General features: G+C 47.3%; 1 pseudogene; it reads left to right on the top strand.

Annotated features, from left to right (window-relative positions):
• The first annotated feature begins 15172 nt into the window (after nt 1-15172).
• Nucleotides 15173-25545, top strand: part of LOC112903672 — a 29302-nt pseudogene continuing 18929 nt past the window's right edge.

A 25545-nucleotide genomic window follows, 5' to 3' on the forward strand; every position in this document is an offset into this window, starting at 1 on the left:
AAAAATATAAATTTTGAGTTTTTGAACTTGGGCCCTAAAGCAATGTTGTAGAGTTTGAAAAACTCTCCAACTTTCGTTTTGGGCATTTCTTCATTTGGGTTTTAAATCAACGGAAAATTTTGTTTTACAGACAGGCCCTTGTAGTTTTCTATATTTACAAAAAGGTCCTTGGGGAAGTCTGTTCACAATTCTCCTCTATTTCTTTTCTCCCCCGGCGTCTCTGACTTATCCGTTTCCACCGGCAGCAGCACTGTTAAAGTTCCTCTTTTCCTCCTCCTTTTATCTCTGTTCATCTCCTATTTGATCCTCCCCTTCATTTACTGGTGACTGCATCTGTTCTTCCTCTCTCTCCCGTCTACCCCTTCCTCCAACCAATCCAGCACAGGCAGTAACAGCCATAGCAGCAGGCGAGCGGCGCACGGCGCGTGGGAGCAGGCGCCAGCGCAAGCGGGCCCGGGGCGGCGGCCCAGGAGCGGGCGCTGGGCGAGCAGCGGCCGGCGGCACAGCGGCGCGCGCGCAAGGGCCCGAGCGGGGCGCGAGCGCAGCCCAGGCACGGCGCGACTGCGCGGCTGGCGGCTGGCGGCTGCGGGAGCCGGCGCGCGGGAGCAGGCGGCCGAGCGGATGTGCGGGCGGCGCGGCTGCAGCGCGCGGCGCGCAGCCGGAGGCTGAGCGGGGCAGGCGTGCGCCGCGGGTGCGAGCCGGTGTGCAGGGCCGAGTGGCGTTGGCAGCGCGGCACCAGGTCGCGGCCCAGGCGAGCTGGGCCCAGGCGGGTGAAGCGCGTCGCAGGCCGGCAGCACGCGGAGGCAGGCGCGGCGTGGTAGCTCGCGAGCTGGCGCATGGTGGTGAACGGAGCAGGGACGGCTCAGACCTGGAGCTGGGCAGGAACGTGTGGGGCGCGAGCAGCGCGGGAACGCGTGTGCGGACGCTGGAACGGCACAGCAAATCGGGGCCCACGAGTCCGGCAGTGGCGCGGAGGAGGAGGAGCTGTGCAGCGCGATGGCGTGAGCGGCACGTAGGCGGTGGTGCAGGAGCGGAGCAAGGCCGGCTAGGCGCTGACGGGTTGGATGCGCGCGGTGAGCAGCGGCGGGCTCGGGCGGTTCCCAGGCGAGTGGCAGCAGGGTTGGCGCGGCTCAGAAGCAGGCTCTGGTGGCGCAAGCAAGCGCGTGTGCGCGGGCGAGTGGAGGCGTGTTGGCGCACAGAAAGGAGGAGCGGCTCGCAGGAGCAGGTGCGGCACGGCTGAGGTGCGGGTGAGCCCGAGGAAGAAGTGACGCCAGGGCAAGACAAGCGGGGGGAAACCGGCGATGCAGGGCGACTCGGTTGGAGTGCGGACACAGGGAGCCGACGAGGGTGCGGCAGGTGCGAGACCCGCACTCGCGCGGAGGCGAGTAGCCGGAGCAAGCGGTAGCGCGCGGAGTGGTATAAGCGCGTGGGTGGAGCAACGCGTGCGCGGCAGAGCAGAGCACGGCACAAGTGCTAGAACGGGCCAGCAACGCGGGAGCTGCGGCGTGCAGGTTTAGTGAGCCCGAGGCGCAACTGTCGGCGGTGTGCGAAGCTCAGGGCCGGCGATGACCAGAGCCACCTTTCCCCGAGCAAGCAGCAATAGAGCAGAGCAGCACGCAGCTAAGGCACGGCAAGGCCGAAGCGAGCGCGTGACCAACAACTGAAGAAGGAGGAAGAGCTATGCAGAGTAACGACGTGCAGAGCGGCGGCGTGCAACGCATGACGGTGTTCCCGCTGGGCGAGCTCAGGTCGCGACCGAGTTGGTGTGCAGGAGGGTCGCGCGTGATGAACATTAGAGGCCGTCGAGGAAAGGACAATGGAGGGCACGGCTCTAATGCAAGCAAACCACGGTCCCCGCGAAGGCGAAGGTATGAGTATGGCAGGGCGAATCGGAAAGAGAAACCGTGGAGCGAAGGCAGTGGTCGGGCGTGACAAGCTCGGAGGAGATGTGGTGCAGTTAGGTCAAGGAGGGGTTTTTCTTGTGCGAGCAGAGGTGTTCGGTCGGCCAGGTGTTGGCATCGCATGTGCGTGGGCAGAAGAAGTTCAACCCGTAAGCAGGAAAACCCTAGGGTTCGTGGAGAAGTCGGTATAGCGAACCCATTCGGCTCCATCACCTTGTTCCATAATCCATGACATCCAGCAACTTCTGCTCTTCGTCATCCACGGAGTCTCGTCATCGTCGAGCTTTTCTCTTCACCAATCCTATTCACCACGGAAATTCACTTTCCGTTTGTTCTTCTCCACAACCAAGGTTTGCCCTGATTCTTTGAATCTTTCTAATGCCGGCGATTCCTTTGCCGGAATATCGTCGTTAACTCCTTGTTATCTGTTTTCCCGAACCAGAGACTTAATAGCTATGTTTTAGAAAGTTCTAGGGTGTTCTTTGTAAAAATTTCCAAAGCTTTCTATATTTCAAATCGATGAACTTCTACATTTCATAGATTTTTGTGGGAAGTTCATAAAAATGTAAAGTCAGTTTTGTTCGAAACCATAAGTCAAACCCTATAAGTTTTATGTTGTGCTCTTGAATTGAAAGTCTTGATTTGTGGTCTAGGTTAAATGTTAGGGAATAAATGCTTCGTTTGTACCTTATATTGTATGCATGTGATATAGCTGGAAAATAAATTATAGAGTGTGATATCTAGTTGATCTTATCACCCTAGTGCTTATATCCTTGCCGTCAAGATGTTATCCTTGTCGTAATTGCCGTTTCCTTAAGATCCTTTTCGTAAAAGAATCCCTGTTAGTTTATGTGTTTCTGCTGCTTAGCTTTTACCCCTCTGCGGTTATGCTTCAGCATTGACTATCAGTTCAGCCGCTAAGCATCCGTTTCCCTTGAGTCTAGAATGTTTCTGTGTAACAGCTGTCAGTAGATGCTTCTACCATCGGCTGGTTAGCTGATACGATTGTTACCTTTCTAGTATCGGCTACTGCTGATACAACTCTTTTGTTCTGTCCTACATCGGTTGCACGTAGTCGATGCATCGAAGATGCACCCACAATCTTAGGATTCTTGCCATCGGCTGACCCAAGCCGATTTTGGTTGCTTTTCCATATCGGTTAAACACGGCCGATCGATCCTTAGTCTTTCCTTCCTTATCCTCACATTTCTATCAGTCGATTTATCGACTGAGAGATCGGCTATCTGTATCTATCAGTCATGTATCCTCAATCACACCCAGTTATCTAAAATAACACTTAAGCACATCTCAGTAAGACACAACCACTTAAGGAATCATTCTTCTGCCAAAGTAATCGACGCTTCCATCAATCATCTAGGAACACGATGCACCTTTCCATCGGCTGAACCTCTATTGTTTCCAATCGGCTCTATTGTAATTTTCAACGAGTAGCCGATTCTAGTTAGTTGCCCCCCTAAAGCTCTATCTAGGTTTAGTTCAGATCTTTTTGGTTAATATGTGAATAGTATATTGTATGAATGCTGGATTTCAATTGAATTGTGAAGTAAGGTAGTTTTATGTGCACACTTTGAGTGAAATGTTGCATTGCATGTAGATACGATTACTTCAGCAACGGTACCTACGAGATCTCCCCGGAGTCTACGGAAGATGTTCCTGAAGACCCAATAAACATCACCAAAGGATTAACTGAAGCCCCGAACCAAAGTTCGGAAGATATTGGCATTTCTAACTTCAGCCCCACCAGTAAAGGCAAGCCCCGGACATAACCCACTATTTTAAATACACTGCACTTTATATCTATTTACGTATTCTATGCATTAAGTTCTTAGGAATTGCTTGAAACCCTAGTTGCATTCTCCTAGGAACCGATGTATTGAATACTAGTATTTGAGTCCGACTAGCTGCTATGCTAATAGGGCCGGTAGAAGTCGGGTGATTTCCTGTCACTCGCGCGACATAGGAGTTGTAATGCTTACATTTCTGTTATAACTATAAGGATGACGGACGGGAGTTTTGTGAAGTATCATGATTGAGGTGATACCCCGTCTGTGTTGTTGAATTGGATAAGGCCGCAGGGTGTGTTAGCGGTGGTTAAGCATTTGAAAGTACTAACCACATGCCGCGAAATATGGTAAGCGGTAAGCCTAGTAACCAATCGGCCCGAGGAGTGGACATACCTCCCACCACTCGATTTGCTTCTTCTGGTTACTTATGTTCGACTGAGGAAATACGTGTTGCAAGGGCAACCAGGAATACGGGTTTTGTAGTCGCGCTACAGGCGTATGTCCTGCACACATTGGGTGTGCGTATGTTCCTGCAGTCGCTTGTGGTGGATCTGATCCACGAGTCGGAATGAAAGGTAAACGGTTGCTTCGGAACGACCCTTTGGTGTTCCAAGCGTGTGTGTTAGGTTTACCTTGCAAGGTTGAAAATTCGATTCAGAATCGTCCGCTTCTCACGAAGATTGAGACTGCTTAATCCCTTTATCACATAGAGTAACAAGAGCAACATTATGGTTATCAAAGATGATGCTTGACCAAAGATTATACCATGCTTGCTTAGTCATAGGTGCTTACCTAGAATGGATAATTAACTAGAATCTGAAAGCTAAAATTTGAAATTAAGGATCTACTCTTTGTTGCTTTTCAGCTGAAACTGAACCCAGAACCATTATAAGCTCTCATAAGTCTAGTTATGGGCTAAGTATACCAAATTCCGGGTAAGCCTTGCTGAGTATTAGTATACTCAGCCTTGCTAGTTATATGTTTTGCAGGTAATGTCTTGAAGACCCTACTCTTTCCCTGTCATGGCCCTGTGCTCTTCCAGAAGATTGGTCCGGGGAATGGGATCCGTCCCCGACCAGCACTGGTGATATTGAGTGATGTCGTGTCTAGGCTTAGCATGACATCCGTCTTGACGTCGTATTGTAAATCATCGCGTATGTTTTCCGCTGCCAAAAGCCAAAACTTCAACAGTTGTACTGTTTTCTCTAAGTTGAAATTTCGTATTACTTTTGAAAACTCTTATCATGTAATTCCTTGTGATGTAAAATATGATGGTGATTGTATCTCTGGACTCACCTTCGTGTGAGGTAACCTTATTTGATCCTGTGTATCGGTGGTTTATCGGGACGTTACCCGACAGGCCAAGGGATTATACCGTTTGAAGCACGTTGGAGCCCTCAGGATTGGACTCGCGTACTTGAGCCGGTATAATTCAGGTTGGTTCTGCCACAGCAGGGGAGTGACGCGTGGGATCGCCGGGAAGCAAGAGGTGGCGCGGGATTGCTACGACGGCGAGCAATGGCGAGGAGCGGCTCGGGCGGGCAGTCGGGCGGCGTGGCGAGGCGAGGAGGAGCCAGCGCGAGGCCGGGAAGCGGCGGGCAGAGGCTGGGGCGACACGTGGACGGGCGCAGAGCATCGCTGCGGCAGCGCACATGGCCAGCCAGAGCAGTGGCGGCGCGCGGCAGAGAAACAGAGGAGAGGGGGAGAGAGGTAGACGAAGGAGGCCCCGGTTGCAAATTGCAGAAAATACAGGGACTCCACTGTAATGCTTAAATAACTTTCAAACCAGAGCTCAAATAAAGATGGGCCCAAAAGCAAAAATGTATGGTTTTTCAGAATGTACAACTTTTCTTTAAGGTTCATCCACAGAATAGCTAAGGATTTGGAGTTAATATAAAATTTAGCAAAGTTTCTAAACTTTATACAAATCCTATTTAAAAACTACACTACAAATACATCCTATGTGTAGTTTCACCTATATTTGCGATTTAAACACAAGTTTTTTGACTTTTGCCAAAACAACCTTTATATATTTGAATTCCACTTCTCTTTCTCATCTATTTCACACTAAAGGACCTTTATTAATTTATAATTATATAAAACCATCCCTTTTTCTTAGCATTTAAATTTTTAAACTTACTTTCTCCACATTTGCACACAATATCACACTAAAATTTAGGGTGTGACAATACTAATTACCTGAGTGTCACAATGATGACGACTACTACAGCTACTACAGAGGAGGCTGGGTGGACACTGACACGGAGGAGGAGCCCAAGGAGCTGCATGAGGACCACCCAGATGCTGCAGGCGACAGCAATGAGGACGCTACAGGAGGAGACGGTGCCGATCCAGGTGCCGCAAGGGGAGATAATGCAGAAGTTGGTGATGTGGACCTAGATGATGATCCAGAGCCAGCCAGCGCAGCAGACAAACCGCCACCAAAGCCCCATTATGAGAAGCAAATACATCGCCTGGACTTTACTGAAGGTCCATTCCCAGCACTTCTCTGGAGGGCCATGCAGAGAATCAGCTTCCCACTAATGCCACGTTATGAAGCCGCCTTGTTCAAGAATGCTCAGCAGGAGGAGGAGTGGTTACTGGCAGTGGTGATCAGTATTCCGGATGAGAAGTATGGCAGTCGGATGGAGTAACTACAAGCACTTTGATGACGTGCCAAGGAAGACTTTGGACGCAGGGACCAGCGAAGCTGCCAGAAGAGCTCTCTACTATCTCTGCCATGCTTATCGGGATGAGCTCCAGGGCACTGAGTTTCAACAGTTCCCACGCAACAGGAAGGGTGCCATCAGTGCGCAGATTCCTATCCCACCCCCTGGGGAATGAAGTTTGCTCATGGACACCACGCAAGAGTTGGTCGCCACTCTCAGCATTGACTTGGATGCTGCCGGAGCAGAGATCCTGGAGGTTAAGAGGAAGCTGAGGAAAATGCTCAGGGAGAAGGCGATTCTGGAAGCTCAGCTGAGGGGAGATCAGGAGTTACCCCTGAAGTACAACAGCGACAAGTCCATCGAATACCTGCCAGAGTCACCTCCCCGCAAGCGCATTCACTACAGAGAGCCCAACTATCGCACCTGCTACCGTTAGAGATGCTAGATCTAGAAGTCTAAGTTAGGAGGGTCTTTAAGAGTCTTTTTGTAATCGCTAGTTCGAACCGTCTTTATAGTTTGTTTAATTTTAGCTAATGTGCTTGTGTGCTTGGTTTTGTGAGAACAATTTGATTTGGATCTTTGTAATAATTGCGATAAATTGTGGAGTGATGATGATGAGGACATCGCCACCAATGATACATCCACACCTACACTAGTATCTACTTCGCCAACACCACTTGGTCCTATTACTCGCGCTCGTGCTCGTCGGCTTACCCATCAAGTAAGTTCACTCTTAAGCTCAGGTTCATCATATTTAGACAATTGAGACACGTGCACTCTTGTTTTACTCAGGAACAATGGATTGGATCCAAAGGGAAGAGGCATTACGCAGGCTGGATTCGGACTGCAGGACAGACACGACTTGTGACAGCCGCCACGACTTCATACGGACTCCATTTTGTTCATTCAATTACTTCATCAAAAGCTTATCAAATATACTTCACAAGGGATACAGAATCACCTCCATATTTGTTCGAAGTCAACCGCAATCGTCGATTTACTACAGAGTCCTTTCAGCCACGGTGCTGTGTCACCCTATTTTGGCCCAATGGGCTGTGTATCAAGTTGAGTCCAATTCAGACACGTCCTAGGGTTGGAACACGACCCCAGCACCCTTGTGGTCGTTCTCCTACTTCTTGATAACCTTTAGCCACTGTTAAGAACACTCGGGTTTTGTTAGATGCAAGTTTAGCTTTTGCTACTTACTCGTAGGCGCGCGTGCTGATCCAGCCGCCCGTCTACTTGTTCTACTTGTTCCTGCTAGTTCTTCCATTGCTTGCAGGACGAGTGCCATAGTGGCCGGGTGTCACGCTCCATAAGATCGTGGCAACCATAGGAGGTGGTGTATCGGTTGCTAAGGCGCAACATCCTTGGAAGGCTGTAGTCTGGCCCTAAATGTCGTCTCCTCCATCAATCGAGTTATCTTACGCCTCTTATCGAAAGATCAGGAACAAACCCTAGCGGGTTCGCATCAGCTGGTAATCAAAGCAAGGTTGTTCAGTGAGAGACTTCCAATCCTTCATTTTCTTTAATTTCCTACAATCCAAAAAAATCCAAAAAATTGTAGAATTTTCCCCCCACCGCAATCCTATAGACCCTTTTGAGCCTTTACTAGTACTGGTTAGTTAGGCCTTTTTGAGTTTTCGGTTGCATCAGTTGTGTCGAGTTGCTGGTCTTAGTTGTAGTCCTTTAGAGTTTCAAGTTCTTATCACGTTTGGTCACGTACGCTACCTTTTTAATCACTATTTTGGTCGAATCAGAATACACTTTTGCTGTCAAGTTCGACTTGGAATCGGTTAAGCGCATGTTGGCCAAGACCGACTTGAATTCAGGTAGCCTTTTCATCTCTCAATTGCTAAATATGAGTACCTCTTTGTTATCAAGTCCGAGTTGGAATCTGTGCTGGTTGAATCTAAGTCCGAACTGTGGAATAGAGGCAATCCGAGTTCGGCTTATTACATTTATACCCCTACTCTTTCTGGAAAAAGTGTGTATGGTGACTTGCTCACTTGTATTTCTTTGTTCATAGAATCTATTTTTGAGGTTCCCTTGAAAAAATAGAAAAAAAGAAAAAGAAGAAAAGCGAAAAAAAAGAAAAGCAAAGCAAGGGGCTAATTCATTGCGTTTGTTTTTCCCTTCTGTTCAGGGTGGTGCTTTGTGACTTCCTTTGTGTCCAGGCTCGCGTCTCTATCACGGTCTAGGCTAGGACTAGCATAGTACCATCATTGAATGATTATTCAGCTTGCTTTTATGACTAACGTGGTGCTAGTACTTTCTTGTTCCAGCCACCTACAGCTCCACATATTCGACTACAGCTACAGGTCTTGTTGCTGCAGCACCGATATACTTCATTCCACGGTTGCAGACTTGGTTACCATCCCCTTCTGGCAACAAGGTACGAATTGGTAAGAGCTTGTGCAACAGGTTGAGAGTGAGCGCCTTGCAGTAGCCACACCCTATTAGTTGTAAGGATTTTATTACTTCACTTGTTTTCTTGTTGTCCTTGTTTTTCTCACTATGGCAGGCTCCGATGAGGAGGATCATAGCTTGCAGCAGTCTCCATGTACTAGGGGCATCATACAACATTTTGAAAGGCAAGTGCAGCGGCACACAAAAGGACTTGATAATGATATTCAAGTGACGAATGAAAAGATTGGACAATTGGAGGCCACTCAGATTACCACCAACACCAAGCTTATGGGCCTGGAGATAGCGGTCAGCAATATTGACAAGAGTCTCGCTGCTCTTTTGCGGCATTTTGATGAGCTCCATGCGAAGACCAACGAACAATGTGATGATTGGAAGGATGAATACATTGCTTGGGAAATTATTATTGATCAAAAGTTTGCATGCCATGATTTTCCTGAGAATGCATGTGTTAGGGCTGCTACCAGTGAGTTCACTGATTTTGCTTCTATTTGGTGGATAGAACATGGCAAGAAAAATACTGATGACATGCCACAAACTTGGGATGCTTTGAAACGGGTCATGCGGGTTAGATTTGTTCCTTCTTACTATGCATGTGATCTGTTACATAAGTTACAACAATTGAGACAGGGCACTAAAAGTGTAGAAGAATATTATCAGGAATTGCACATGGGTATGCTACGTTGTAATTTAGTGGAGGGTAAGGAACCTGCTCTGGCTAGATTTTTGAGAGGGTTAAATCAAGAAATTTAGGACATTCTTGCTTATAAATATTATACTAATGTAACCTATTTGTTCCATCTTACTTGTAAAGCTGAAAGGGAGGTGCAGGGATGACGTGCTAGTACTAGGCCTAATATTTCTGCAGGTAAATCTACATCATGGCAGCCACTCATAAATACTTCTATGGGTGGACGTGCACATGTACCAATTCCTTCCCCGAGTCGTGCAGCAGCACCTTCTCCATCCAGCGACAAGCCACGTGCTCCTCCCACCACTTCAGCAACCAAGACTGTCCAGAAGCCAGCCGCTAGTGCTTCCTCGGTTGCATCCATGAGTAGAAAAAGAGATGTCCAGTGTCATCGTTGCAAGGGCTTTGGGCATGTGCAGCGTGACTGTCCTAGCAAGCATGTTTTGGTGGTCAAAGATGATGGTGCGTATTCCTCGGCTAGTGATTTTGATGAAGATACACTTGCTTTGTTTGCTGCTGACCATGCAAGTAACGAGGGAACACCAGAACAACATATTGATGCAGGTGACGCCGAACACTACGAGAGTCTCATTGTGCAACGTGTGCTTAGTGCACAAATGGAGAAGGCAGAGCAAAATTAGCGACACGCGCTGTTCCAAACCAAGTGTGTCATTAAAGAGCGTTCCTGTCGTATGATTATTGATGGAGGTAGCTGCAACAATTTGGCTAGCAGCGATCTGGTGGAGAAGCTTGCACTCAGCACCAAACCACACCCACATTCGTATCACATTCAATGGCTAAACAACAGTGGTAAGGCTAAGGTAACGAGGCTGGTGCGCATTAATTTTGCAATCGGATCATATCATGATGTTGTTGAGTGCGATGTTGTGCCTATACAAGCTTGTCATATTCTGCTCGGTAGACTTTGGTAATTTGATACGGATTGTGTGCATCATGGTAGGTCAAATCAGTTTTCTCTCTTGCACCATGATAAGAAAATTGTGTTGCTTCCTATGTCTCCTGAAGCTATTGTGCGTGATGATATTGCTAGAGCTGCCAAAGCTAAAAGTGAGAATAATAAAATTGTCAACTCGGTTGCTAATAAGAAAGATGAGATACAATTGAAAGGAACTTGCTTGCTTGCTACTAAATCTGATATTAACGAATTGATTACTACCACTTCTCTTGCCTATGCTTTGGTGTGCAAAGATGCTTTGATTTCCATTCATGATATGCAGCACTCCTTGCCCCCCTGCTGTCGCTAACGTTTTGCAGGAGTATTCTGATGTGTTTCCAAGTGAAATACTAGCGGGGCTGCCACCAATACGAGGGATTGAGTACCAAATTGATCTAATTCCAGGTGCATCGTTGCCCAACCGTGCGCCATACAGGATCAATCCAGAAGAAACGAACGAGATTCAGTGACAAGTGTAAGAACTACTCGACAAAGGTTATGTACGTGAGTCCCTTAGTCCTTGTGCTGTTTCGGTTATTTTTAGTCCCCAAGAAAGATGGAACATGGCATATGTGTGTTTATTGTAGAGCTATTAATAATATCACAATTCGATATCGACATCCTATACCACATTTGGATGATTTGCTTGATAAATTGTGTGGTGCTGTTGTGTTTAGCAAAGTTGATTTGCGTAGTGGGTACCACCAGATTCGTATGAAACTGGGAGATGAATGGAAAACTGCTTGCAAAACTAAGTTCGGGTTATATGAGTGGCTAGTCATGCCTTTTGGGTTAACTAATGCACCTAGTACCTTAATGCGATTAATGAACGAGGTTCTGCGTGCTTTCATTGGAAAATTTGTTATTATCTACTTTGATGATATATTGATTTACAGCAAATCCATGGAGGCACATCTTGATCATTTACGTGCTATTTTTAATGCTTTACGTGATGCACGTTTATTTGGTAACCTTGAGAAGTGCGTATTTTGCACAGATCGAGTATCTTTTCTTGGCTATATCATTACTCCACAGGGAATTGAAGTTGATCAAGCCAAGGTGGAAGCTATTTAGGGATGGCCTGTACCAAAGACCATCACATAGGTGCAGAGTTTTCTAGGACTTGCTGGGTTCTATCATCGCTTTATGAAGTATTTCAGCACCATTGCTGCACCATTGAATGTGCTTACGAATAAGTGGGTGCCTTTTTCTTGGGGCACCACACAAGAGAATGCGTTCACCATGTTGAAAGATAAGTTGACACATGCACCTCTCCTCCAACTTTCTGATTTTAATAGGACCTTTGAACTTGAATGTGATGCTAATGGAATTGGTTTGGGTGGTGTTTTATTACAAGATGGTAAACCTATTGCATATTTTAGTGAGAAATTGAGTGGACCTATTCTGAATTATTCTACTTATGATAAGGAATTGTATGCTCTTGTGCGCATACTAGAAACATGGCATCATTATTTGTGGCCCAAAGAGTTTGTTATACATTCTGATCATGAATCTTTGAATCATATTCATAGTCAAGGAAAACTGAACCGTAGACATCCTAAGTGGGAAAGAGAACGTCATTGCTGATGCTTTATCTAGGTGATATACTTTGTTGACGCAACTTGATTGTAAGATTTTTGGTTTGGACACAATTAAAATACAATATGTGAATGATGTTGATTTTAAGGATGTCTTGCTGCATTGTAAGGATGGAAAAGCATGGAACAAATTCATCATCAATGATGGGTTTGTGTTTCGAGCTAACAAGTTATGCATTCCGGCTAGCTCTGTTCGTTTGTTGTTGTTATAGGAAGCGCATGGAGGTGGCTTGATGGGGCATTTTGGAGCAAAGAAGACAGAGGATGTACTTGCTGATCATTTCTTTTGGCCAAACATGAGAAGAGATCTGGAGCGATTTGTTGCACGCTGCACTACATGTCAAAAAGCTAAGTCACGATTAAATCCGCATGGTTTGTATATGCCTTTACCAGTTCCTAGTGCTCCTTGGGAGGATATTTCTATGAATTTCGTGTTGGGATTGCTTAGAACTAGGAAGGGACGTGATAGCGTTTTTATGATTGTGGATAGGTTTTTTAAGGTGGCACACTTTATACCATGTCATAAAACTGATGATGCTACACATGTTGATGATTTGTTCTTTCGAGAAATTGTTTGTTTGCATGGTGTGCCAAACACAATTGTTTTTGATTGCGATGCCAAATTTCTTAGCCACTTTTGGAGAACTTTATGGGCACAATTGGGAACTAAGCTTCTATTTTCTACCACTTGTCATCCCCAAACTGATGGTCAAACTGAAGTTGTTAATCGAATCTTATCTACCATGTTAAGGGCTATTTTAAAGAAGAATATTAAGTTGTGGGAAGAATGTTTGCCTCATGTTGAGTTTGCTTATAATCGTTCTATGCATTCTACTACAAAGAAGTGCCCCTTTAAGATTGTTTATAGCTTGATACCTTGTGCTCCTATTGATTTAATGCCTTTGCCCAAATCTGAAAAATTGAACTTTGATGCTAAGCAACATGCTGAACTGATGTTAAAACTGCATGAAACAACTAAAGAAAATATACAGCGCATGAATTCTAAGTATAAGCTAGCTGGTGATAAAAGTAGAAAGCAAATGATTTTTGAACCTAATGAATTAGTTTGGTTGCACTTGAGAAAGGATGGGTTTTCTGCTTTGAGAAAGTCTAAATTGATGCCTCGGGCTAATGGACCGTTTAAAGTGCTAAGGTGAATTAATGATTAATGCATATAAGCTAGACCTGCCTGTAGATTTTGGTGTTAGTCCCACATTTAACATTGTAGATTTGAAGCCATATTTGGCAGAGGATGATGAGCTTCAGTCGAGGACGACTCAAATATAAGAAGGAAAGGATGATGAGGACATCGCTACCAACGATAGATCCACACCTACACCAGTATCTACTTCGCCAACAACACTTGGTCCTATTACTCGCGCTCGTGCTCGTTGGCTTAATCATCAAATGAGTTCACTCTTAAGCTCAGATTCATCATATTTAGATAATGGAGACACGTGCACTCTTGTTTTACTCAGGAACAATGGATTGGATCCAAAGGGAAGAGGTATCGCGTAGGCTGGATTCGGACTACAGGACAGACACGACTTGTGACGGTCGCCACGACTTCATTCGGACTCCGTTCTGGTCATTCAAGTACTTCCTGGAAAGCTTATCAAATATACTTTCCAAAGGATCTAGAATCACCTCCATATCTATTCGGAATCAACCGCAATCGTCGATTTACTATAGAGTCTTTTCAGCCACGGTGCTGCATCACCCTATTTTGGCCCAATGGGCTATGTATCAAGTTGAGTCCAATTCGGACGCATCCTAGGGTTTGAACACGACCCCAGCACCCTTGTGGTCATTCTTCTACTTCTTTATAACCTTTAGCCGCCGCTAAGAACACTCGGGATTTGTTAGATGCAAGTTTAGCTTTTGCTACTTCCTTGTAAGCGCGCGTGGTGATCCAGCCGCCCGTCTACTTGTTTTCGGAATCCCACCATATTTGAGATTCAGTTTGAGACCTTCAATTATATCTCATATTTTCAATACTTGTTCTACTTGTTCCTGCTAGTTTTTTGAATGCTTGCAGGACGAGTGACCTAGTGGCCGGGTGTCACACTCCACAAGATCGCGGCAACCATAGGAGGTGGTGTATCGGTTGCTAAGGCGCAGCATGCTTGGAAGGCTGTAGTTGGGCTATGACCGTCATCTCCTCCATCAATCGAGTTATCCCACGCCTCTCATGGAAAGATCAGGAACAAACCCTAGCGGGTTCGCATCAGATGACCACAATTATATCAAGTTTTTAATAAAGCTAGATAGTTTAGTAAAGCTTGGGGTTATCTATTTTAGTTACTGTCTTTACCTTATACTTGCTCCTATCCTTTTTCCATGATTAGTTTCATGAGTCTCACTTTTAATCGATGAGATGGTGAACACCAGGTTTGGATCAGGAGTTGATCAGCTTGCAGTACCACGTCAGGAAACGAGCAACAATACCAAACCCGATCCTTAGTAGAGTCAACAGCACCAGGCGCCACCAGCAGGGATGGAGCAGTTTCTCACCGCCCAGACTCAACTGCTTACCAACATCGCGAACACTGTCACCAACATGCAGGCTCAGATGAAACAAGCTCCACCACCGCCACCACCGCTAGCTAGAGACAGGCACAGGGAGTTCATGAGCCACAAGCCTCCTTCATTTTCTCACTCACCTGATCCTCTGCAAGCTGATGACTGGATCAAGATGGTGGAGAAGATGCTAAACATCATCCAATGTACTGATAGAGAGAAGGTCCTTTATGCTTCAGGGAGACTGGAAGGAACTGCTGAAGATTGGTGGGATGCTTACACCGCAGCTCATGACATCCCCAACACCATCACCTGGCAGGAGTTCAGGAGCAAGTTCAGGGAGCAGGACATACCCAAAGGTCTGATGAAGCTCAAGAAGCAAGAATTTCTTGCACTGAAATAGGGAGCAATGTCTGTGAATGAGTACAGGGACAAGTTCATCCAGTTGTCTTGCTACGCTCCCGCAGAGGTAGAAGATGACGGAGAGAAACAGGATCACTTCAGCGATGGTATAATTGGTCCTATCAAGTATCAACTACTAGTGCACACTTTTGAAAACTTTCAGAAAATGGTGGACAATGCCATCATGGTGGAGCATGCTAGGAGATGGGTGAGCCAAAGAGGAAGTTTGAGTCGTCAGAGCACTTCAGCAACAACTCATGCCCTCATTTCGCGCCCCCGCAAGGAACACCTTTTCGCACTGGAGGACAGAGTGTCAACTACAGGCAGAATCAATACCAGCGACCAAACCAACAGAACCAGCAGCAGCAGCAAGCTCAGCGTGCTAGTCTGTCAGTGCAATGTCCTAGCTTCCCGCAGAATCACCACAACACCCCTACTGGAACACCTGTGAGGAACAACACCACTGTTCCCACTGGTGGTAACACGTGCTTCCGATATGGCGAGACTGGTCACTACGCCAATCGTTGCCCCAACAAAAATGCCCAGAACACTCCAGGTCAGTTCAACAACAGTGGACAGAGGCAGACTCCGCAGCAGCAACAGCCCAGAAACAACAACCAGACGCCGCAGAACAACAAGGGTCAGCAGAACTACGTCCGCGGATGTGTGAATCATGTGGCTGCAGAGACCACTCAGGAGGCTTAGGATGTTGTGTTCGGTATGTTCTAGTCAACTCAGCCCCTACATCAGTTTTATTTGATTCCAGAGCATCGCATACTTTTATTTCCGCCGAGTATGTTGCTAAGTACTCCATTCCCCTATGCACCATGCCTAGTTCCATGCTAGTGAATTCACCTGGGGGAAATATGAGGGCTGTGTATCAGTATCTTGGGGTGAAAATACAGATTATCGGGAGGGAATTCTGTGCAAATCCAATAGGCTTGCAATCCAGTGGTATTGATATTATTCTCGGAATGGGATGGTTGACAAAGTACATGCAGTTATTCATTGTTCCAAGCGGTCAGTGATTCTCACTAGTTCAGGAGGTGAATGGTTTGAGTTCGTTCCAACACTTCATTCGGCAGCAGACTGTGCAGTAAATCAGCTGAAAGGCAGATTTGATTGAGGACATCAGAGTTATGTGTAAGTACCCGGACATCTTCCCCGATGAATTGCCAGGTATGCCACCTGAACGCCACATTGAATTCCTCATAGATCTTTTACCTAGTACTGCACCTATTGCTAAGAGATCATATAGAATGTCAGTTGGTGAATTAGAGGAACTTAAGAAACAGCTAAAAGAATTGCTAGATAAGCAGTTCATTCATCCTAGTTCATCACCTTGGGAGTACCCATGATATTCGTTGAAAAGAAAGATGGTAACAGAGGATATGTGTTGATTATAGAGCTTTAAATGAGGTTACCATCAAGAACAAGTATCCGTTGCCTTGTATAGAGGACCTGTTTGATCCATTAAAGGGAGCCAGAGTATTCTCCAAGATTGACTTGAGGTCACGATATCATCAGCTGAGGATACGACCCCCAGATATTGCTAAGACAGCTTTCACTACCAAATACGGGCTTTATGAATATACAGTGATGTCATTTTGGTTGACTAATACTCCAGCTTATTTCATGTATTTGATTAATAAAGTGTTCATGGTGTATTCTGACAAGTTCGTGGTGGTGTTCATTGATGATATTTTGGTGTACTCCAAGAATGAGGAGGAACACGAGGAACATTTGAGACTTATTCTGTAGAAACTCAGGGAACATCAGCTGTATGCCAAGCTCAGCAAGTGTGAATTCTGGTTGAGTGAGGTCTCATTCCTTGGTCATGTTATCATAGGCGGAGGTATTGCAGTGGCTCCAAGGAAGATCAGAGATGTGTTGAATTGGGAACCGCCAACAATAGTATCAGAGATTCGGAGTTTCCTAGAACTCGCAGCATATTACAGGAGGTTTATAGAAGGCTTCTCTAAGATAGAGAAACCCCTTACATCACTACTAGAGAAAGAAAAGAGGTTCATATGGTCAGAGGTGTGTCATAACAGCTTTGGTGAGTTGCGTAAAAGGTTGACTACCGCACCAGTATTGGTTATGCCTGATATTCACAAGAGTTTCGACATCTACTGTGATGCTTCTAAACAAGGTCTTGGTTGTGTATTGATGCAAAAGGGACATGTGATAGCATATGCATCTCATCAGTTGAGGAAACATGAGCAAAACTATCGCACACACGATCTGGAATTAGCAGCAGTGGTACATGCTCTAAAGATCTGGAGACACTATTTGTTGGGTTACAGATGTCAGATATACACCGATCACAAGAGTCTAAAATACATTTTCACTTAGAATGACCTCAACCTAAGACAACGATGATGCTTAGAGCTCATAAAGGACTATGACTTGAAGATACACTATCATCCAGGGAAGGCAAATGTGGTTGCCTATGTCTTGAGTCGCAAGAACTATGTAAATGCGACAATGGTTAGCTGGATGCCTCGGGAATTGTATAAAGAGTTTGAACAACTCAACCTTAGGTTCGTCACCCATGCAGAAGGGATTACTATAGAAGTGGAGCCACCTCTCAAACAGGAGATACGGAAGGGTCAGCTTGAGGATGCTAAGATTCAGGAGATAAAAGGAGATGATAGAAGCAGGCAAGGCACCTGACTTCACTGAAGATGAACATGGAACTGTGTGGTTCTGAAAGAGAATATGTGTGCCCGATGTGGATCACCTTCATGAGAAAATTTTGCAGGAAGCTCATGATTCAGCTTACTCCATCCGTCCTGGCAGTACCAAGATGTATCAAGATTTGAAGGAGAGATATTTGTGGTATGGCATGAAGCGTGATGTTGCAGCTCATGTGGTACTGTGTGATGTGTGTCAGAGAGTCAAGGCAGAACATCAGAGACTAGCCGGTTTGTTATAGCCATTGAAGGTGGCAGAATGGAAGTGGGAAGAAATCGGTATGGATTTCATCGTGGGATTGCCACACACACGAGATGGTTATGATTCTATATGGGTCATAGTGGATCGTTTGACCAAAGTAGCTCACTTTATTCAGGTGAAGACTACCTACACAAGGGCACGATTAGCAGAGTTATATATCCCCCAAATTGTGTGTTTGCATGGGTACCTAAGAAGATAGTGTCAGACAGAGGTACTCAGTTCATGTATCAATTTCAGCAGAAGTTGCATGAGTCAATGGACATGAAGTTGAATTTCAGCTCTGCTTATCATCCGCAGATGGACGGGCAAACAGAAAGGACAAATCAGGTATTAGATGATATGCTTAGGGCTTGTGCCCTAAAACACGGAGATAGCTGGGATAAGAGTTTGCCATTTGCAGAGTTCTCTTACAACAACAGTTATCAGGCCAATTTGAAGATGGCACCGTTTGAGGCATTGTAAGGCAGGAAGTGCAGAACTCCGTTGTACTGGAGTGAGATAGGTGAAAGCTAGTTGTTCGGGCCTTAGATCATTAAAGAAGCCGAACGACAGGTATAGGCTGTCCGTGAGAATTTGAAAGTGGCTCAGTCGAGGCAGAAAAGTTACGCAGATACTCGATGACGGGAGTTACTTTTGAAGAAGGAGAATTTGTGTATCTGAAAGTGTCACCTATTAGAGGTTTGCACAGATTCAAGGCCAAAGGGAAGTTGTCACCTTGTTACATTGGCCCGTTCAGGATCTTGGAATGGAAAGGCGAGGTAGCTTACCAGCTAGAGCTACCTGCCCGATTGTCAGATGTGCACAACGTGTTCCACGTATCCCAGTTGAAAAAGTGCTTGAGGGTACCAGAGGAACAGTTGCCACTGGAGGAGTTGAATATACAAGATGATTTGACTTACACAGAGTACCCGGACAAAATCCTGGACACATTGGAGAGAATCACCCGGAGTAAGAGGATACGGATGTGTAAGGTTCAATGGAGTCACCATGCAGAGGATGAGGCTACATGGAACGAGAGGACGAGTTACAGGCAGAATTTCCCCAGCTCTTGCTAGCCCAGCCGAATCTCGAGGACGAGATTCCTTTTAAGGGGGGCAGGTTTGTTAACACCCTAATTTTCAAATTAGGAACCTAAGTAAATTTGCTAGATTCTTTTCAGGATCCATAAGGTTTTTATTCAAACTATTTTGATTCTAGAGCATTTACCATGAATTAAAAGTAAATTACCTAACCATGAAAGAAATATAAGGAAATATAGATTTTGTGCATTTCATGCCGCATTGCATTGTTTTTTTGCTTGTCTTCCATTTGAATTTAGATTTCAAATTCAAATTCAAATGCATTCAAATGCATTTCTTTTTCTCCCTCTTTTTCTCTTTTGGCCCGGCCCACTCCCTCTTTCTTTTCCCCTCTCTCCTTTTCTTCCCGCAAGGCCCAGCACAGCAGCCTTTTCTTTTTTTTCCCTTCCCCGCGCGGCCCAGCCAGGCCAGTTCCTTTCTTCCCAGCCCAACCGGCACCTCTCTCTCCTTTCCTTCCTCTCTCTCGCTAATAGGCGGGGACCCACCTATCGGGCCCATCCTCAAGCTCGAGCCAGGCTCGGACTCACGCTTGAGTCTGGCCACGGCACGGCCTCCGCCCGTGCGGCGCCCCGGGCCCGCACGCCGAGGCCTCTCGGCTGCCCTATAAAGCTGCTGCCCCGCACCCTCGGTTCCGCAAAACCCGCAGCCGTCGCCTCACCCCACAAACCCTAGCTGCACAAGCTCGCCGCTGTAGCACCTCAGCCGCCCGATGCGCCGCCGCTCCGTCGCTTTCGGCCATCGAGAAATTGCCCCCGGAGCTCCGCGTTGCAGTAAGGAGCATCACCGGCCCTTTCCCATATGTTTCCCACCATATCACGCCCGCGATTCCTCGCCCTTTTCCCCTATAAAGCCGCCGCCCCGCACCCTCGATTCCGCGCGCGTCCTTCTCTGGCCTCTGTCTTGCCAACCCGAGCCTCTAGACGCGATCCCCGTAGCTCCCGCGTCCTTCCCGTGTAGCCCGCGATCGAAACCGAGCCCGGATGGCCATTTACGGCCAAGTCCAGCGAGTCCGCCGCTGCCCGCCGCCGTTTGCCATTGCCGCCGGTGCTAGCGCTACCGCCCGTGCCACCCTAGCCCCACGCCGACATCCGATCCAGATCCAACGATCTAGATTAGATCTAGACCAAGGTCAAGTAACCTGATACCGGTCAACCCTAGGATTTATTTCACTTTAGCCCCTGAGTTCTATCAAAATCAACCCGCTGTCCACGGCAGTTCAAAAGTATTCACGAGTAGATCCTTTTTCTTCTGTTTTAGCCCCTGCCTTTTTCTAAAATAGAACCCGCCGTCCTTAGCCCCTTTGTTTTTCAATCTAAACCCTAGATTTAAGGTTTAATTATATTTTAGCCCTCAGTTTCTTTGTTCAGAGCTCTTCTAGTTTTAAATCTTTTACAAATAAGCCCCTAAAACCATGTTTTAGCTATAACTTGTGTGTTTAACTCCGTTTTCATCAATTCTTGCGCTCACGACCCTTGCGATGTATACGGTAGCTTTATAATGTTGTTTTGTTCTGTTCATATTGTTTGGTATACTGTTTCTTATTTATTGTACTTATTTTCTTGTATGTACTTATGTGTTGCGATAGATGGTGTGCAGTTCGAGGGTCCGCAAGCACAAGGCTTTGAAGACATCCCTGACCAACAATAGTACTTTGACGAAGGCAAGTGGTCCTTGATCATATTCCGGTCCTAATAACTTTCTAAATACACACATTTACTTTATATGCATGCATGTGTCTATAATATGATGGATCCCAAATTAAGGATGTGCCTAGTTTCTTTTGAACTTCCTTGATTAAACCTGGGTTATTATATTTATGTTGTAGCTATGCTAGTTGCTTTTACTTAGACTTTGGTTGGATGACCTGAAAATCACGCTACACTTGTTTAACTTCATGTTCTGGAATACCTTTATGGTGATAATTAAGATCATTGCATTAATTAGAATATGGAGAACCACCTAGGAAAACAGTACAACCACAATACTAAATGGCTCTGGTCTTTGCTAATTAATTAGAAACTTTAGCTTGTAATGCTCTTACCGAAAGGGCAAGAGGCGAGTGCGTTGATGGAGTATAGCTCGGTCCTCTTGAGGCGTAGATATGATTCTGGTTAAAGCATCTTCCTCATTAGGGAGGGTTAAGACCACTGCGGCCTGAAACCTTAGCAGACCGTTGCAAGTTAGGGAATCTTTGTAGAGGCCTCGTAATGAATCCCTGCCACTCAACTCAGAAGTCGATTAGCCTATGCTCGATTTCAAGTTTTGGGCACGGCCTGTGGGTGTACATTCAGACTATGCTCGATCAGTTCCTTGGGCATCCTGGCATGTCCACTGGTTTCCACGCGAATATGTCTCGGTTAGCCTGAAGGAAACTGACGAGTGCGAGTTCCTATTTCTCACCTAAGCCCGCGCCGATGACAGCGGTCTTAGATGAGTCACCCTCCTGGAGCTGGATCGACTTGAGGGCCACATCATCAGTCGACTGGATGCTCGACTTGCTGGCCTTTCTTGAAGGGATCTCTAGCCCAGACTGGGAGAGCTGCTGCCGGCCGCGAGTACTTCCCCTGAAGCATCTGGCACATGAGTAGTCGAAACATACTGGATCGCCTCCTAATTGGCAATCATACGACTTCTTCAAGTCACCTCAGAGAGTGAGTACTCCACTTAGTCCTGGCATCTTGAGAAGCGGATAAACATAATGCAGCACTGCCATGAATTTGTTGAGTGCCGGACGGCCCAGTATGGCATGATAAGAAGATTCGAAGTTAGCCACTTCGAATTTAATGAACTCAGTACGGTAGTTCTCCCTCGTGCGAAGGTGACTGGAAGAACTACCGTACCAAGCGGGTGCGCCGCGTTACCTGGGATGATGCATAGAAAGGGGACTTGCTCGGAACCAGCATGTCTTGTGAAGTCCAGGCCCATCTTCCTCAGAGTGCTGGCAAAGATGAGGTTGAGACCACTCCCACCATCGATGAGCACCTTGGTGAGCCTGACTTCTGCTACCACTGGATCCAGGACCAGGGGAAACTTACCGGGCTCCGAGAAGCTCGTCCACTAATCGTCGCAGGAGAACGAGATGGGGACCTCCGACCAACGAAGTGGTCGTGGTACTGCTGGCTCGATGGACATGATCTCCCGGAGAAGCAGCTCCTGGTCCCGCTTGGAGCCGAAGTCTCCTTCGCCCCCGCAGATGACATTGACGATCTTCGAAGCATCCTGGAACTCATGTTGCGCCCTTGATCCTCTTGGTCGTCATCCTCAGGTTCCTTGTCTACTAGCTTCTTGTTCTCTTGCCGCCACCGGAGTTGCTGAATGTCCTCCGGAGGTGGTAACAGTCGATAGCCGCTTGATTGGCACCTGCATGCCATGGGCATTTCTTCTGCAGGAGCTTCTCGAACTCCTCCTGCGTCGTCGGCTTCTTGCCGCATGAGGGATGATCCACAGCCGTGATGAGATCATCTGGCTTGCATTTTTGGTGTGGACCCGAATAGTCCCGCTGGCTTTGTCGTTGCGGTTGTCGTTTGGACGCGTCAGATTGCTATCTTGGTGCCGGGAACCGCTCCCACATCTTCTCCTCCTGTTCGGACCAATCGTGCGTCATATCACGAAGGCCCGCAACAGTTTTCGGCCCGTTCCGCCGAAGTCTCTGTAGATGCCTGGGTCGGTGATGCCGTGTAGAAGCAGTTGATAATGTCGTCCTCCGAGATTCACGATGGTAACGCGAACGTCGAAGAAGCGACGTGTGTAGGACCACAGGAGCTCGTTACGTTCCTGTTTACACTGAGCAAGATCGTAACGAGTACCTGCACGAGCGATCGCCCCCTGGAAGTTGTCGATGAAGACCTTCTTGAGCCGATTCTAGGAGTCGATCGGGAAGTAAACGACCTTGGTAATGTTGGAGCCCCCTGTGACTTCGATGGCCGTGGAGTAGCAACGTAGCCACTGCTGAGGAGCTTGCTTGCCATTGTACTCAGTGATGCCGATCGGCTTGAAGCCCTCAGGGTACTTGTAGCTGCTGAACTGTGCAGAGAAAGCTGGGAAACGGTCGCTGCAGTCAGTACCTTCAGTCTTGACTTCTTTGTGAACCTTGCGCCTGGAGTCGATCACGGACCGCGCATCGCGGCCTTCATTGATGTGCTGGCATAGGTCTTCTGGAGGAGGCCGGTGATTGGCCTCTCGCGGGTTACCCCCTAGAGGTGGCTGCTGCCTCCCTCCAGGGGCCTGGCTCCCACGAGCGTTGTCGTTGTTGTGGCTGGGCTGAAGTCGAGAATGACCGCCGGCCATTCGGCTGTGAGCCTGGCTCCGGCTCTCGCCCACGCGCTCCTCCCTGATAGTAGACGCTGGGTTTTGCTGATCCAACTGGATCTAGGCCCTCTGCGTGTAAAGAAGTGCTTGACGCACATTTGGATCGTTACTGCGCTCGAGTATGGCTATAACCCTGGCGATGTTGGCCACCGGAGTCCTGAAGCCCCATTCGCTTACAGCGGTGAATTCAGGGTCAAGCTCGCGCTGCATAGATCGTCTGCGCTCGTTGACCCTCCTACGCCGGATTGTGCGGGCTCTGTTCCTGGCCCTTCGTGCCTCACGATCGGCGTCATTTTCGGCGCCGGTGTTGGCTGTGACCTCATCTTCAGATACATCATCAAATTCGACGATGGGCAAATTGCCATCATCCTCGCCTTCTTCCGCCATTAGCACCTGGCGAGAGACGAGCTCATCAGAGCTCGCGTCGACTAGTTCAGTCGACTCCTCTGCCACGGTGGCCAACGGCCTGCCCTCCTGGAAAGGCAAAGGCTCGAGTTGTGCCACAAGTCGACAATGAGCTTCGAGTAGATCAAAAAGGCTCATGCCCTTCCAATGCATGAAGCGCCCCTCCGGAGTGGAGGTGATCATCATACTGTTGGCGCCAAAACAACCCGAAGCCCCCCGACATACGGTGGCTTCAGGCTTTTGGAGTAGAGAATCCAAGTCCTCCTCCAATATGGAGAGGGACTCGGAGGCATTGGCCTCCTGAAGATCAGTGGCCAAATCGCGTTGGCCGAGTCGTGATCGGCTACGCGAGTCCTCAGATTGGAACAAGTCCAACCCAAGGAAAGTTGTTGCAGCGCCGGATGAAGTCGCGCTGGAAACAGACTCCTCCTTTATCCTCGTCGCGGATCCATGAATTGACAAATCATCGAGATCATCGATGAACTTGTCGAGGTTGCTTTGAGAGAACGCCGCGGGATTTTTCGGCTTCATGTCGATGAGGAAACAACGGAAATCACCCTCGCCATCTGCGATGCAGACCCACGAGCCAAAAACAAATTTGTACCTTGAGAAGATACTGACCTGGTGAACTGGAGAAATGCCATCGAGTTCGCCAATGGATCTTCGATGCGCACCCCTACCTCGCGCACCAGCTGTCGGTGTTTTACCGGCTGCACACCGAGGGATATGCCCAAGGTGGTAAGTTTTAGGTGAGGAGACACCGAGATCAGGAACTCGAAGGTGCAAGGAACACAAAACTTAGACAGGTTCGGGCCGCGAGGTGCATAATACCCTACGTCCTGTATGGTGGTTTGTATTGCCTTAGGTGTAGAATGATCTAATGATCTTGTTTTGAGAGGGTCCCTGTCCCCCTTATATATCCGGGAGGCCAGGGTTACAAGGATCCTAACCAACACTAGCCACGGAATCGTACTAGAACATATCTTGAATAGATTCCTTCTATGTTGGTTAGCTTTATCTCCTACTTAAACGGGGTAAATAAGAGATAAATAAGACGGATAAAGATAAGACGGACTTAATCTCTTAAACCTGTTTAAACTACGTTATGTACATAGTCCCGTGGCCCCGGTCTGACATCGTCCGCCTTGCCTTGAGACCATCATAAAGTCTCTTCTTGAGACCATCAATTATCATGCCGTTCGCCCCCTCGACTTGACCATTGGCTCTTGGGTGTGCAACAGAGACATATTTGACCTCGATGCACGCAGTTTCATAGAACTCCCAAAACTGGTTGGTCGTGAAATTTGAACCTAGGTCTGTGATGATGGTATTCAGGAAGCCGAAGCGGTGCAAGATATTGAAGATGAAATCAACAACTCGATCTGGTGTGAGCTTGGCTATCGGCTTGTACTCGATCCACTTGGTAAACTTGTCGATAGCCACCAATACATGGGTGAAATCGCCTGGCGCCGTTTTGAAGGGCCCAATCATATCAAGGCTCCAGCAAGCGAACGCCCAGTATGGCGGTATGGTGATGAGACTGTGAGCTGGGGACGTCAGATTGCTTGCCAAAGAAATGATAGTTCTGGCATCTCCGCACGAGGTCCTCAGCATCAGACACAGTGGTGGGCCACCAGAAACCAGCTCTGTATGCTTTCCCCACCAGCGTTCTTGAAGCTGCATGGTTGCCACAAACGCCCTCATGTATCTCCCGCAGTATGTCGTAGCCATCTTCTCTCGCGACGCACTTCATGAGCACCCCTGATCATGCGCCACGCCGATAGAGCTTACTGTCAACTAGGACGAAACCCTTACTTCTGCGCATGA

Source organism: Panicum hallii, chromosome 8 (assembly GCF_002211085.1).
Source record: "Panicum hallii strain FIL2 chromosome 8, PHallii_v3.1, whole genome shotgun sequence".
In the NCBI taxonomy this organism is placed as follows: domain Eukaryota; kingdom Viridiplantae; phylum Streptophyta; class Magnoliopsida; order Poales; family Poaceae; genus Panicum; species Panicum hallii.